The sequence below is a fragment of the Grammomys surdaster genome, unplaced genomic scaffold (genome assembly GCF_004785775.1).
Source record: "Grammomys surdaster isolate TR1022 unplaced genomic scaffold, NIH_TR_1.0 126131, whole genome shotgun sequence".
Taxonomy (NCBI): domain Eukaryota; kingdom Metazoa; phylum Chordata; class Mammalia; order Rodentia; family Muridae; genus Grammomys; species Grammomys surdaster.
This window is the reverse complement of record NW_021620939.1, coordinates 1,114,556-1,127,060: the sequence shown is the minus strand read 5'-3', so window position 1 is coordinate 1,127,060 and position 12,505 is coordinate 1,114,556.

Here is a 12,505-nt window from a genome sequence, read left to right as displayed (position 1 = left end):
GGGGGGGGGGCGAGTAGGAGTTGGTATAAATAACATTATGTTGTTTGCCCGTGTGAAATGTGCAAAGAATGAAGGAAATGAGATAAAGAGGAACAAGCTAATCAAAACAATAATGAAGTGCCCTGGCTAGGTGAAGGGCTCTAGGTAAATACAGCCAATCCCCAGCCCAAGTTGTTGAGGCCTGGGGTTGGTTGGTCCCTTTATTCTTCCCCAGGTGTGCCCCAAGTCTTGGATGCTGTTTCAAAAGAAAAGCATGCTGTTTTATTTAGTGAGAAGGGACAGGTACATAGAAATCTTCCCTTATCCCACCATCAGAGGTCAGCCTCTAGTTAGCTTGTCTGTTCCCTGGGATTCGCATGCCACACACTTTCCAGAAAGACCCTCAGCAAACCTTAGTAAACTTTTTGTTTTGTATTTTGTTTTCCGTTTGTTTTTGAGACAGGGCCTCACTATGTAGCCCTGGCCAGTATGAAACTTGCTGTGTAGACCAAGCTGGCCTAGAACTCAGAGTTTGCCTCTGCTTCCCAAGTGCTAGGATTAAAGGCCTGTGCCACCATGCCCAGCAAGCTTGTTTTTATATGTAATGAATTTGTATTATTCTAGTTCTACTTTACTGTAAATCAACCTGCATCTGGCATTTTAACCTGTGGTCCATGTCAGCCCCTCTCCCCAAAATATACAGTGTAAGTAATAGTGTGTGCTTATGGCTGTGCATTGCTGTCTGTGTGCATGGGTGCTTCACTTACCTGGAAGTGGTTTTTACATTTCATCGCTTGCTCTAGGAAGCCCTTGTCTCCCTAAACTGGTTAAGAATCTCTGATTCATATCAGAGACTCTGATGAAGAATTTTGGGAAGGCCCTTACCATGACAGTGAAACTTACTCCAAAATCCGTCTCTCAGGCTGGCTCCCAAGCATCCCTCCTCACTTCCTTCAGATCAGGGTCATCTTATCCCTGTGGCCTGTTCACCGACCTCATGCCTCCCTCCTTGCCTGTGGAGAGCAGCTGCTTTCTGCCTGGCCTAGCTTCAAGATCCCAGTTGCCCATCCACACTCAGACCCTGAGAGGTACTATTTTTATCCCCTGCCAGGGCAGGGAGAGAGACTGAGGAGGAGGATAGTTGGATCTTGATTTTTTTTTTTCCTCTCCTGTAGTGAGAGGGATGGATTCCATTTGGAGACAAGCTGGCCTCAATTTGTCAAGCTTCAATTCCCCAGCACAGAATACAGTGCCCTGCAGGAAGAGACCAGGAAGTGGGCATGAACTGAACAAAAGCATGCCATCGGTGAATGATGAAAAAAACACAAGTCACCTGTGGTCACTGCTACCTAGTAGGGAGCCAGGGCCCTACCAGGAAGGACTCTAGGAACATGCGAATAGGGCTCTCTCTACTCAAGAAAACAAAGTGGGTGGGGAGGGGTTCTTTAAGGCAATGATTTGGTGTCTATATTTTTGCAGCAAGCTAATAATTCCCAAGGGAGGAAGCTGAGTCTTTTAGCAGGCCATTTTACTTCCACATCTTTGCACAGTGAAGTCTTGCTGCCAGAGACCCTATGATACAATATATCCGAAAGCTGTCAGTCAAGGCGGGCTAAGCTCTACCATTTATCAATGGTGTGGCCTTGGGAAAATGAAACTCTTTGAGCCTTGGTTTCTTCGTTCATAAAACACAGGGCTTTTACAAGGATTTAATTGGAGAAGCTATAAATAAAACACCTGGGCGGACACTGGATGACTACATGCTTATTATGATTACTGTTGACATAATGAATCCTTCCCTCTAATGGCCACTTCTGTGAAGTTTCATCACCAAACACCACCAAACAGTTCAAATGAGGTATCCTCCAAAAGTCGCTTCACTAACCCGACGCATAGCCCAGAGCCTGTACCCAACATAGATTTTTGCTGGGCCTAGTATGAAGCACACTAGGACACAAGAATGACAAAGAGCTTCCCTGAGCAATCACTAGTTGAGTTTTCCTCAGTGCTGTGGAGGAAAGTTTAACGGTCTCTTCGCGTGATTCCCAAACCAGCTGCTTCATCAGGGAATTATAGAAATGCAAATTCCTAGGCTCACACCCTCCCTTCCCCTCCCCACCCCCCACCCCCGGCTAAGGAGAGGAGCAACTGGAATAGAGGAGCCAACCTGTGTTTCTATGAATCCTAAAGGTGATTCAAATATTAGCCCCTCAGTTAAGGCTCAGCTCCTGCCTCTCCTCTGATCTGTTTCAGGTGCCTCCCCACCCTCATATCGCCACCCCAACACCCCTACTACCCCCAGGGCACCTACCTGCTACCCTCCCCTCAGTCTGTTCACAACAGCCAGAGCCATCCTGTAAAACTTCAGCCTGATGGGTCATTCACTGGCTTTCCAACTGCCAATGTCTCTCTGGCTCATCTAGAATAAAAGGCAAAGTTCTTGCAAGGTGAGAAGGCAGGTCTCAAGCTCTACCTCTCTCTTCCCTTCTGACTGTATCTCCTACCCTCCTCCTACCCTTCAGCTACCATGGCTTCAATTATGGCTTTCTCTCTCTTCCAGCCTCAGACACAATCCTTCCTCAGGAATGTTTGTCCCGCCAACAACCATATTGCTTCTTTTCCCACCTCTACATCTATACTCACGTATTAATAATTTCTGAATAAGAAGAAAATTGCAACACTCTTCTTAAACCTTCAGACTCCAGACTCTTCCTATGTCACACAGAGGTCTCTAAGACTCTCCTCTCCACTGCCAAGGTGTGGGTGGCAATCTCTGACATTTCCCAGCAAGCCTCAGCATCTAGATGTTGGGAAGCTCTGACCTCCGCCTGACCTCCGCCTGAGGTTTCTTTGTCCCCAGGGAAAATGAAGGCCACATCCATGACCATACTCTGCCTACCCACCGCCAACCTCCTTGGTTTTTCCTGACACTATGGCTGACCTTACTCTTCTCCAAAAGACATAGTTAAGAAAAGTCAGGAAATAACATAACACTTGATGTTCACTGTTCTAACCGCAGGTTAGCTTTAGGCTTGAGATCCCACAGGATGGATGCATGGAAGCACTGGAGGCTGGTCACGGCTGTGAGATGGAGTGACAGGTGTTCCATGCGTGGCACTGTGCATAGCCTCAGTGTCTCCACTGGCTGGTACCCACAAAGATATCCTGGTATCCCAGAGTTCACAAGGCCAGAGGCACCCCACCCCTACCCGTGACTGGTTTACATCCCCACTAGCGTCCTCTGCTGGATTACCTAAGAAGGTCACTCTGTAACCCTCCCTTTCCTCACCCAATAGTCAACCCAGTTGTACTAGAAACAGGTCAAGAATTTGAGAAGTTCGTGGCATAAAAGGTGAACTTTCCCCTTCACATACACCTTGATTGTTCTTCCTGAACGCCTGTCTTGGTGGTTGTTCCATAGTCTTTTGTGTAGGCATTTACACATTCATATATATTAGATTCATAGCTGTGTTTAAATTTTTTTCATTCCATATATAATACTATGATTTACATGATTGTAGTTTTTGTTGTTGTTGTATTTGTTTTTGAGACAGGGCCATTACCCCAAGCTGATCTTAAACTCTATATATAGTTGAGGAAGGTATTGAACTTCTGATCCCCTTTCCTTCACTTCTTGGGTGCTGGTATTACACACATGCTCCACCATGCCTGGTTTATGTGCACGCTGGAGAATGAACCCTGGACCTCATGTGTACTCTACAAGTATCCTACTGACCCAGCTCCACTCCTAGCCCCATGGTTTGCTTCTTTAACTCATCAAAATAACTTGAGATTTTGAGGAGTCTTGTATGACAAGAAACCCAGAGATACTCCTATGCCTGATTGGGATGAGCCCTGGGGGAGCTTCCCTGCTCTGGTACTACACTTTATTTCCTTGCACACACATCCTGGTGCACATAGGTAGATGTTTCAAAGGGTGGATTCCATGAAATGAAATCATTGAGCCAAAGGGAGTTCAATTTTAATTGTGATAGATTCTGTTCAGTTGCCCTCCAAAAGACTTTACCAATGTGCCTTTCTACCAAAAAGCGTAATAGGTAAATTGTACTGGTTAGTTATTGTCAACTTGATAAAAGTTAGAGTCACCAATTAAGGAATTGCCTCCTTCAGATTGGCCTTTGGTCATGTCCATAGGGCATTTTCTTGATTGGTGATTGATGAGGCACAGCCTCACCCATTGTGTGTGGTTCCATTCCTGGGTTTATAAGAAAGAAAACTGAGCAAACCACTAAATAACATTCCTCCATGGTATCTCTTTCTGTTCCTGCCTTAAGTTCCTGCCTCCAGTCCCTGCCTTGCCTTCCCTCAATGGTGGACTGTAAGCTGTAAATCAAATAAACCCTTCCCTCAATGGTGGACTGTAAGCTGTAAGCCAAATAAACTCTTCCCTCCCCACAAGTGTTTTTGTTTATTGTGTTTTGTTGTTGTAGTTGTTGCTGCTGGTTTTTGTTGGTGTTGTTTGGTCGTTGTTTTATCACAGCAACTGGAAAAAGAAAATTGGTTCATTATTGTTTGATCTTTATTGCCTTCCATCACTGGTGAGCTTGAACATTCTGTACATTTGTGTCCTTCATATAGCCAATATATATAGGAAGAATTTTCTATGCACTTTAATTTACGTTTTAAAGTGTTCATGGAGGGTGGGGAACTGTGAGATGTTCAGCAGGTAAGGTGCCTGCCTCGAAAGCCTGATGGTTAGGATTCAGTCCCTGGACCGGATCATCCCGGGGCTGATGTACAGGTGAAAGGATGACTGAGTGCTCCGCACACATGCCGTGTGCACACATGCCCCAACACACTGAATAAAATACTGAGAATAAGAAAGTATTTGCAACTTTTGGCTGACGGATTGTCTTCTAACTCATTTGTATTCCTTCTCCTGTACCCATTGTCCTTTAACTTTGCTTACTATTTTGCTAAAATTTGGATTTTTATTTTTCATAACTGACGGGTCCTTTCTGTTGTGGTTTCTGTCCCTTGTGCCATGCTTTAGGATGAACTTCCAATTAATAACTCTTATATTTTTAATGCTTTTGTGCTCTTCTCTTTTGAAAACTCGGTTTCTTCATCCATCTGGAACCTATGTTTATGCACGGCACATGACACAATTTTATTTTTTCCATATGGGGAACCGTTTGTCGAAAATACCATGTATTATACATCATGTATTGCATATTCCACTCAGTAGCTCTGCAGAATTTTAAGTAAAACAAGAACTTTCACCTGCTTCCACCTCCACATAGAGCTCTCCGGGAACTCCACCCATGGTACCAAACATTTTAGCCATGCACACATGGCAGCTGAGTGCTTGACATATGGCTAGTAGTGAAGTATACGCCAGATTTTGAAGAATGTACACGTGCAATTAATCTGTATTATACTCGTTATATGTCAGTGCTAGTATCTTAAATATTCTGTGCTAAATTATACCGTTGAAATTTATTTTTCTTCTTTTTAAAAAAATTTGTTTTATGTATGAATGCTCTATCTGCATGTGCACCTGCATGCCAGAAGAGGGTATCAGAGGGAATCAGATCACATTGTAGATGGCTGTGAGGCACCCAGTGGTTGCTGGGAATTGAACTCAAGACCTCTGGGAAAGGAGCCGGTGCTCTTAACTTCTGAGCCATCTCTCCAGCCCCGACTTGTTTCTTTTCTTTAACCCTCTTGAAAGCCACATAAGCTAGCTCAGGTGTGTTTCTCCTAGGAAGTGATGGTCTTGCTTGGACTTCCAGATTGTTTAGGATTTCATTTTAATGGGTTACATTTCTCATGGTACTTTAAACAGTTGACCAGTTTCGTGAGTTACACAATAGCAGAAACTAAAACAAGTGGGTGATTATAACAACCACAGTATCTAGGTGATCTTTATCTCCTAAGCATTAAGCTCACTCACACACACACCAAAGTTACTAAAGTCAGCCTAAAGTACATATATATATATATATATATATATATATATATATATATAAATGATACAGTAAATTTCATCCAAGTAAATATTACATTGGCATTTGAAATGAATGAGGACTCTGCTCCTTTGGTAAAGGGCTCACCATACAAGCATGAGGACCTGAGCTTGAGCCTCCAGAACTCACATAAAAAGCCAGGTGTAGTGGGGCAGTTTTCTAACTCCTGAGCTAAGAGACTAGAGAGAAGGATCTCTGGGGCTTGCTGGCCAACTACCCCAGCCAAACCAGCAAGCTCAGGTTCAGTGTGACAACCTGTTCCAAAGAGATAAGCAGCTGAACAGTGGAGGATGACACCAGGCTTCAGCCCCTATCTCTACATATGTGTGTGTGTGTGTGTGTGTGTGTGTAAGAGAGAGAGAGAGAGAGAGAGAGAGCTTGTGTGTGTGTGTCTGTAAACACACACATTTGTGCACACAAATACATGCATGCACATACATATTTTTTATTTTCAATTTTATTTTTAGATTTCTTTTACTGTATGTGGATGAGCATTTTTCTCACCTGTATGTCTGGGTATCATGTGTCTGGTGCCTGAGGCCAGAAGAGAGCATCAGAGTCCCTGGAACTGGAGTTATGGACAGTTGTAAGGTGCCGTGTGGGTGCTGGGAAATGAACCCAGAATCTGTGCAAAAATAATAAGTTCTCTTAACCACTCAGCCTCTCCCCGGCCCCCCCCCACCCCTTTATTTAAAAAGAGATGGGGGAGAAAAACAAGGGAAGGGAATCTTTCCTACTCAGTGCCTTGGGCTAAAGCCTGGAGATGCCTGTTTTTCTGATACTAAAAAGGAACTTGGAATCTTGGTCAGTTGGAATCCATATTAAAATACAGTAATGACTCCTTTCTCACCAGTACACCAAAAGTCAAAAGCTTTGTTTTGTTTTGTTTTTTAAAAAACACATTCTCTTGGCACAGGTGTGGAGAAACTGAGACTTTAATACATTGCTGCTTGGGGTTTCTGCTGATGCACATCCTGCAGAGGGCAGTTTGACAATGGTGTCTGCTACAATGATAGCTGTAAAGGCTTATGCCTTCTGACCCAGTATATTCAGCACCAAGGAATTGACCTTATGCATATATCTTTATGTTTGTGTAAGAGTCTATATTGTAGATAACTTTTGGAGTACCGTCTGCCAAAAGACTGAAAACCTGGAGGTCTGACAGTAGGAGGTGTCCATATTTATGATCTATCACAAGTATCTTAGAAAAGAAGTAAGTGGGTGACCACCTAAACCCTGGGTTGAGGATATGATTAGAGCCAAAGGGAGGAGACATTTGTGCTCCTGGCAGGCACGAGTTATCCCCTGAATCCATTCTCCCCTTTGATAACACAAATATAGTTTTGGCTATACCGATTTCCCAGCTTCCTTTGCAGTTTACCTAAGTTCTCACTGGTGGACTGTGAGAAAAAACAATATCTACTCTCTTTCAGGATGTTGGTTTCCTCTATGATCTGCTAACCATGGATTATCTGCCACCCTGGTCTTGTGTATTGTGAACTTAAAAAAACAAATCTCTGTGTGGGTGTTTTGCCTGCATGTTTGCCTGAGCATCGTTTTTATGCCTGGGGCTCATGGAGCCAGAAAAGCCTGGAAATGAAATTACAGACAGTAGTGGGCACCATGGCGGTACAGGGGGATACCATGTGGGCACAGGGAACAAACCTAAGACCACTGGACCATCTCCCCAGCCACTTGTGTCCTGTGAGCGCGTTAGTCTTGGAGGTGCAGGTTCTAGAGAGTGGTGTGCTCTGGAGAGAACATGATCCCTCTGCTGGCTGTCTCTTACCCAAATGTCCTAGGGTTACTTGCTACTAGAACATCATTCTATGCCTCTGGTCCCAGCTTCCCTGCTCAGTGCAGGAGGAACAGAAAGAAGATTCCTCCAACAGACGCTCCACATTAAATATGCTGGTGTTTGCCCAGGGGCACCCTCCCCTTCCTTGAGTCCCTTGACCCAGAACTTGGAACTGTTCCAGGATCACTCCCACCTCCGAAGCAGGACCTTCTCTGGGTGTGTTTTACGATGCGGTTTTTCTCTGATCTGGTTTTGCTGTTAATTTGATACCATCTGCTTTCTTTTACATGATTTCTCATTTTTTTGTGTGTGATCCATTCATAAGAAATAAAATGTTTCTGCGTGACAAAATCACTATAAACAAAGGCAAAAAACAGAAGACAGACTGAAGGAAATCTTTGCAGTCCCACCACCATCATAAAACTGTGTTTTGTAAGGAACTTTTAGCAGCTGACATAAACAGACATTGATGTACACATGTACACACACACACACATACACATACACACACAATACCTATAATCCAACAATGAAAATAGATGAAGAAACAGACAATTTACAAAAAAAGCAAATATTTTGAAGATGTGTTAAAATGCTTAAATTTAAATGTCTTTTAAAAATATTTATTTTTTAAAATATGTGTATGTGTATTTTGTCTGCCTGTATATCTGCGTACCATTTATGTGCAGCCCCCACAGATGACAGAAGAAGGCTTCAAGTGTCCCGGAACCGGAGTTACAGATGGCTATGAGCCACCATGTGGGTGCTGGGACTCAAACCTTGGGGCAGCAATCAATGTCTTTCTAGCCTCCTTCATCATAGTCTAGAGAAAAATACAAATTTAACCTTCCCTGATCAATAATCCATACTTTAACTCATCAAAATCTAATCTAATGATTAGATGGTCCAGTCTCTAACAGCTTGACAGCGTGGTACTCATCACAGTGTGGGGAAACAGGTACTTTTATAATTGGTTGAGTGGGAATCACTAGTCGCCATACAGAGGATTTGGCAGTCATTTCACAAGTCATTTCATATTCTCTTGCAGTTCAGCTATTCCCCTTCTGGTACTTCAGTCTGAGGGTGTGTGTGCGCCACTACTGCCCTGTTTTGTTTTCTATTGCTATGATAAACACCATGACTGAAAGCAGCTTGGAAAACAATGGGTTTATTTCATCTTATGCTTCCACATAAGCACAGTTCATCATTGAGGGGGCTCAGGATAGCAATTCAAGCAGAAACCTCGACATAGAAGCTAAAGGAGAGACCATGAAACATCTCTCCAGTTTGTTCAGCTTGTTTTCGTAGATAACCCATGACCACCTGCCCACGGGTAGCACTGCCTACAGTGGGCTGGACCCTCCTGCTTCAATCATTAATCAAGAAATAGCCCCACAGAGTTGCTCACAGGCCGATCTGATGGAGGTAATTCCTCAGTTGAGGATCCCTCTCCCCAAATGACTTGAGTTTGTGTCAAGTTGAAAAATACTTGTGTTTTCATTTGATTACAGAAGTCAGTGGGAAGCATCCGCCATCAACAGTGGAGAGTTAGACAAGCCACAGTGAGTGCGCCTGGGTTTGTGGCTGTAAAGAAAACTGAGCACATAGATGTGGAGCCACCTCCATTCTATAGGAGAAAAGAGAAAGTGCGGGAAAGCAGACAGAGCAAGAAGAGGGAGAAAATACAGTTTGAAGGGTCGAGTTTGCAGTGTGCCACTGCCACTGACAAAAATGGAGAATGTCTGCCTGGGGAAATTATTATAGACCAGAACAAAGGAGGAACTTCCTTGCAGCCCCATGCTACTTCCTAGACTTTCAAATCTAGGTGAATATTCTTCCTCCAGTTTGTTTTGTGGTTCTCAGAACCCAGAAATGCTGTGGTACTGATTGAATACTTTCTTGGTTTTTGCCTTTATTTTAAGTCTTCCTCCCTGCCTCCCTGGTCTCTTCTTTTTCCTATGTTGTCCCTGACTTCAGGAAAGGGATTTGGGATTTGGGATTTGGGAGGGGATAATAAGCATGCACCCACTTTTCTCCCTGCTTCTATTTGATCTTCCAAACTCTCTTTCATTTTTATTTATGTATGTATGAATTTGTTTGTTTTTGCAGTGTCAGGAATGAAACCCAGGTTCCCATTCGTTCCAGGATCCCTTTAATTCTTAATCTATTGAATCCAGACATGCTCAAAATGGTACGAATGCACACACATGGAGAAAGACAGAAGAGAGACACGGACAGTGAGACAGAGAGGGACTTTAAGGAATTAGCTAACAGTGTGACAGGTAAGGCTGAAACCTATAGTAGCCAAAGGTAGCTCACGACTGTGACTCTTGTTCCAGGGGATCTGAGTCTCTCACATAGACATGAATGCAGGGAAAACACCAATGTACATAATAAATAGATAAATAAATCTTAAAGAGAAAATTAAAAAATTGAGGGAAGAGTTAACATTCAAATCTTGAGGCTAAATCTTGAGGGCTACAAACTCAGCCTGGATTTTTTTGTTGTCTGGAAACCAGTCTTTGCCGTTAGGACTACAACTAACTGAGACGGGGCCCACCCACTCCATGGAAGGCAATCTCAGAGTCTACAGATTTGAAAGTTAATTACATCTAAAATATACTTTCACGGCGTTTGTTAGTTACACTGGTGTTTACCAAACAACTGGTCACCACAGCTCCATCTCGTCAGCGTGCTTCAAGTGTCACGGCAGCCTTCCTTTGACTGCTGTATTTACGTTATCCTCTGCGGTTGCCATCAACACACTCGCTCCTGTGCTCAGCTGTGACACTTTCCAGACACCTGCGCTACAGCAGAGATCACAGGCCTGTCACTGTCACTCACATCAGTATCATTTCACGGTTTCCTCTAAACATGAACAGAAGGATTTCCCACAGGAACTAGGGCCCCCTTGAAGCCCATCTCTTTTTGCTGGCTTCGTTATTGAATGAATTCATCTTGACATAATGGCAGCCATCTTGAGTTGGAGCAGACAGGATCAGCCCCAGAATAACCTGGCTGGGGTTTCCCACATAGTTTCCCAGTCAACTGTAAAAGGACCCAACCATTAGAGTAACATTGCTGCTTTACAGTGGGCCATGCTGCTAGGAATGTGCCTGTCTGTTTGATACTGGCTTAAGATAAACCAGGTACATTCCCCTATAATGAGGTCACTTTTGTCCTAACCAATATATGCACTCCTTCTGACCCAAACTGTGAGTATCCACTTGGTCTTGTTGCAAGGACCTCACCTCTGTCAGTAAGTCACATGATAAACTACATTCCATGTAATCCTGAATCTGTTTGCCTCTTTGTTTGTTTGTTATTGGTGTTGTTGGGTACTGCTCTTCACCCCCAGATAGTTTGGGCTTTTTGTTTTGGGATTTTTTTGTTGTTTTTAAATTTGGAGGCTAGGTTGTTTCAAAGCAATATAATGATAATAAAAATATAAAGTGCTGGGCAGTGGTGGCACATGCCTTTAATCCCAGCACTTGGGAGGCAAAGGCAGGCGGATTTCTGAGTTCGAGGCCAGCCTGGTCTACAGAGTGAGTTCCAGGACAGCCAGGGCTACACAGAGAAACCCTGTCTCGAAAAACCAAAAAATAAAATAAAATAAATAAAAAAATATTATAGCCACTATAAGGGCCTTCCCTGGATTTTTGTGATGTAAAATATTTTCTGGAAAACACAGACCAACTCAGCTGCCACCCAGGCCCAGATCCTGACTTTTGAGTTGGCCTGCCCCAACATCTACCCCATCTATGAACTGCTCAGGTGCATGAAAGGGTCAGTCCAACTGTAGGATCTCCATAACACGGGACAACAACAGGATAGCTGAGAGGAATCCCACGAGGATCCAGTATTGAAAGTGTAGCAGAAGCCAGAGGCCTAGAACCAGAGATGACTTAATGCAATGAACATTTGCAAGTAAAGATGTGTGGACAAAAGGGTATACTGCATGACACACTTGCAACTTCCACAACAAGATGGGTTCTTTTGTTTTGTTTTTTAGTTGGGAGGTTTGAAGGGTGAATATGGAGGAATGGGGAGATGAGTGGGATTGAGGTACACAATGTGAAATACACAAAGAATCAATAAAAATGTTTATTTAAAAGACACCTTTTTAAAAAAAATGGTGCTGTCAAAGAAATATCTGGTATATGTTTTAGCCAAAGAAAGAAGAGACATCATCCCTCATTCAGGAGGGCTACTGGGCAGGGGATGTGGTTTAGCCAGTAGAGTGCCTTCCTAGTGTGCATGAAGTTTGATCCTTAGCAAAGCATAAAGCAGATCTGTGAGACATGCCTATGGTCCAAGTATTTGGGATGTAGAGGCAGGAAGATCCTAAGTTAAAGGTTATATTTACTGCATAGTGAGCTTGAGACTCCCCTGGGGTATGTAAGACCCTATGTAAAGAATAAATAAGACTCTTTAGCTCATGCTGTCTTTACATGCTCAAAGTTGGGTCAGCTCTCTTGGACCCCAGAAGAACATCTGCAAACCTCTATGTTCAAGAGCTGAAGGGGGTGAATTGGATGTGCTGGGAGTAGGAGTAAGACTGGGATGTGGTGAGATTGAACCTTCCAGGCAAGAAGGTGTAGACTGAGCTGACTGAGGCTTTGAGAGGAGCATAACAGATACTATGAGGGGCTTTGCTGTCTCTGGACACTGAGCAGTTACCCTAGGAGCTGCAATGGTCCCAATCTCTCTCTCTCTCTCTCTCTCTCTCTCTCTCTCT